Source organism: Colobus angolensis, unplaced genomic scaffold (genome assembly GCF_000951035.1).
Source record: "Colobus angolensis palliatus isolate OR3802 unplaced genomic scaffold, Cang.pa_1.0 Scaffold58, whole genome shotgun sequence".
Lineage (NCBI taxonomy): Eukaryota > Metazoa > Chordata > Mammalia > Primates > Cercopithecidae > Colobus > Colobus angolensis.
Genome location: NW_012119376.1, coordinates 9,481,672 through 9,485,928, shown reverse-complemented (window position 1 = coordinate 9,485,928; position 4,257 = coordinate 9,481,672). Strand labels below are relative to the sequence as shown.

The 4,257-nt window shown below is 36.6% G+C and overlaps 1 long non-coding RNA gene across 1 annotated transcript; it reads right to left on the bottom strand.

Annotated features, from left to right (window-relative positions):
* Positions 1-715: 715 nt before the first annotated feature.
* LOC105526181 lies at positions 716-2,052 on the bottom strand. Its single transcript, XR_001004039.1, has 2 exons — positions 1,438-2,052; positions 716-890 (listed from the first exon to the last, which is right to left on the bottom strand). It is a non-coding gene; the product is annotated as an uncharacterized LOC105526181 (long non-coding RNA).
* Between the last annotated feature and the right edge of the window lie 2,205 nt (positions 2,053-4,257).

Here is a 4,257-nt window from a genome sequence, read left to right as displayed (position 1 = left end):
GACACCCAGCCAAGAATCTTTTCAAACTGATACCCATTACAAGGAATTTTAACGCTTGGACTGCCAGTCTGATAAAACTTCTGTAACAGTGCTAGCGTGTGATTTTTTTGTTTGTTTTTTAAACAGAGCTTTAGTTAGGTAGATCTGAAGGAATGAGACCTGTAGAAAAGCCATTAGTAATTTGATCCAGCACTCAAATAAGTTCTTGAAGGAAAGAATGAAGTTCTAAACTATAATTATTAGCCAAAATGTCATTATATACATAAAATATCCCATATTTCCAGACAAAGTAGTTGGAAAAAAAAGGAATGAATCCAATAAAACATTGTCTCTAAAAAATTCATTGGTACTGCTAGCATGATTTTTAACATAATTCATTTAAGATTTTATAATAGGTAACCTGGACATAGGAATGCTGCCATGTTTATAGGCCACTCAATAGGAAAGATGAAACTCATCAACCAAGGCAGACATATTGCAGCCACCTAACCTTGTCTGCCACATAATAGTTTCCCTATAAAGATTTGTCAATGCACTGACTGCTTGGTTTAAAGGTCCTAATAGTACAGCATTAATTTCTTATGAGGTGCTTTCTAATATCTTGCATTTAACTTCTAAATGTAACCTTTGCTATATTATGGGACTGACTCTTTCTTTTATTGCATTAAAACTAGCAGATGCATACTGAGTAATTAGCTTTGCCTTTCTTTCTATACTTTCTCTTAAATCTTTGTAAGGGATAGCATGGGAACTGTATTTTTATCATCCAAGTTGGCCTCCAAGTCCAACTGTGTAGTGAAAGGGCAGCAGGAAATTTCATGAAGTATGCCTTCTGCTCAGAGTCAGAACCCACATTCAGAACTTTGCTGGGGATAAGAGAAAGGTCAAACCTGTGGGTTAAAAGAGAAAGAGAGAGAGATAAGAAATTTACAGATTTTTATGAGGAAAGCTACAGTAATTTGTTCTCCGGACACAAACAGACTTGGGTTAGGGTCCTGGCTGTACCACTTAACCTACATAGGCCTTAGTTTCTATATTAATAAAGCAAGGTTAATGGTGAATATAAAGATTTTAAAGGCCCTAGAAAATAGCAGGGGCTCAAAAAATGTTACAAGTATTATTCCAAAGAGCATTTGGTGACATAAAAACACAAGGATAAATATCATCCAGGAAATATGGAAGATTCTGGGTAGGTGATAGTCAGTCCAAACACCATTCCCAAAGCCAATGCATGAGCAAATTGCTTTGGAGCCAATAAACGTTAGGAATTAATGACATCTTGGGCTTCAAGGAAATAGTGGGGAACTGATCTCCCACAGGTGTGGGAACCTATTCAAACTCTCTGTTTTCCTCCATGTCCTCTGGCTGATGCCCAGATCCAACCTGGATGACTTGTCACACCTGTGACACTAGCACCCACCCAACTCTGATACTCGCCAGTTTAGCAAGGCCCTCTGCCATTTTCAGGAACCTAAACTCCAGACCCTTTGGGACACACTGATTTACACTTTGGGGCACTTTGCCCCACTGGAAGAGTATGGGAGTAGGGAGAATCCAGAACGATGGTAAGAGAAGCTTACTCTCCCAACCTCATCGTCTCTGGCTTTCTCTATCCCTGAACCCTTTCCCCATAGACTCTCCAGGTCTCATGAGTTTGACTAAGTGACTCATGAAAAACTCTCATTACTGAAGCCTGAGATTTCTCCTTTGCCTGCCAGTCATCCTCTATCTCTCCAGAGTCAGAACATTTGCAATTTCCATCTCAATGATTATTTTAATAAGTAAATTAGGTTTGTTGCCACTCTGTAGATTTAGGAAGGACCCTCATCTATGAGTTATTTCAGTCTCACATCCCAAAAGTCCACATTTCTACCTCAGCAGGCCCATGTCATGTTTGTTCCACAGTTCAGAATATCTGAACTTTTAGTTTAGAACTGGCTGGTTGGGACCTGGAGTTCATGCAGGCAACCTGCTCTGGAGTCTGCGTCCTTATTCCCATTCTAGACCACTTCCCTCTAACTAGAGTGGATGGGGAGGGAAGAGGAATGGAACATAAAAGGTAGGTTAAAGCTAGATTGAATAGAATCTTGAAAGCTAAACCAAAGAATTAGAATCTTACTGTGTAGGCAGTTGGAAATCAGAGAGATTAAACAAAGTGGTTTTTGAGGAATAGTAATTGGGAACACAGGATTGAATAGAATAAGGAAGATATTAAAAGATTAAGAGACTATTTAGGAGGTATTACATTAATCCAGGTTTAATAAGATGAAAACTCAGCCTAGGAGGTAACACTGGGAAAAGGAAGTGATGGGCATGAGCCAGTTAATATCAGCATGACCTGGTGGCTGATTGGAGTGGAGAGTAAAAGCAATAAGTCTGGTTTTAAGAGCAGATGATGAGGAGAACAAATTACACACACACACACACACACACACACACACATAACTAAGAAGTTGTATTTAATAAATTATTTAATCTGAACCTAAATTTTTATTCCTTAATTTAAACCTTCTCTCTTTTTTTTATCTTCAGCTTAAACATTGCTGTTTAAATCCTCCTTAACACTTTCGCTTAAGACTAAATGATCCTGATATTGTTTTTTCTCATTCCTCCATTTCTTAAATACATATTTATATATACCCATATATTAATTAATGGGCAATGTTGGTATGCATGTACTCTCTACTATATCTCTATAAGTGAAAGCAAAAAAGGGATTCTGGAGATAAAAATAAGAATGATAGCTCTCCTTTATTGAACAATTATTATGTACCTACTTCTGTGCTGAGCTGCTTGTATGTATTGTCTACTGAATGTCCATAAAAACCCTAAGAAATAGGTACCATTATTGTCTTCATTTGCCCAGAAGGAGGCTGAGGCTTGGAGGAGTATGAGAACTTGCTGATAGTCATAACGTCTGAAGGGGATTAGAATATGTCAAACCAAAATATGCCACTTTGGCATCATAATAATTTTAAGTTGAAAGCAATTGAGAAAAAGCAGACATAAGAAGAGCTCTTTTCCCTTCCACTATCTGCCTAAACATAGGGCATATAGTTTTCTTGTGAAAGTATTTCCCCATCTTCCTATCAGGAAAGGGAGAACAAACTGTACCACTGGAAATGGAGATAGCACCTAAATAAGTCTGTATAGACAAACCTTACTACATAAACTTTATCTACCACTTGGTTTCCCCCATATATTTACCTTCCCACAATTTGCCACTCCTGGAAAGACAAGTCCCTTTCTTTTGTGTGGTCACTTCTCCATAATTTATCACTCTTTGTTAAAATGGTATATAAGGCCAAGTCTAGTCACTTCTTTGGGCTGTTTCTTTCTGTTTATTTAAAGCCCGTGTACATGTACAAAGATTAACATCCAGTAAATTTTGCATGCTTTTCTTCTGTTAATCTGTCTTCTATTAGTTTAATTCTTAGGTCCCAACTACAGAAGATAAGAGGGTATAGAAAAAGTTTTTCTTCTCTACAAACCAAAAGCCACAAGACTAATATTTAACCCCCTGATTCTCTCCTCCAGAGCCCAAACCCTTCATCACTGTTGATAAAGGTATGATAATGAATTCTAAATTCATTTCTTAAAATCTGCTAATTGGGAATAGAAGTAAAGAAAAGTTGGATATTCTCCTTCATATAATGGCTTATTTATAGCTATAACTTATTTGTCAAATACAAATGCTACTGTGGTACTATTTATGTGGCATGTGATCCAAAGACTGTTACCACACAGTATACTAAAAATGGATGTGACATATTTCCTGTGAAGGAGAATTTGGTATGATTTAGAAAATCTTGACTCCTATTCAATAACTTAATTTTTTATCCAGGATATAAACATATAATTGTTTCAAGGTATAAACTTCTGCACAGAATGTCAGCATATTATGGCACACCCCATAAAAAGACTGTAAAAAACAATTATTGTTTTATGTTCAATTAAAGAGAGGGAAAATTTTAAAAAGGGGCTATGTCAATCAGAAAGAAGAGTACCTAGAGCTCATTAATTTAAAGATAGAATCTCAAAAAAATGGTAATTGACATGCTTGCTTCAGGTGAGTGCTTTTCATATTATCATTAATCAACTCTTCATTTGAGAAACACACACAAGGGAATTGCTCAAAGAGTAGGTATCACATTTAATTTTTTCCACTATGTTTTTCCTAGTTTCAAATATGTTCTTCAAATCTGGCATTCACGGTTGCTACTGTATTGGAATAATGGTAACAACAGGCTGATGAGA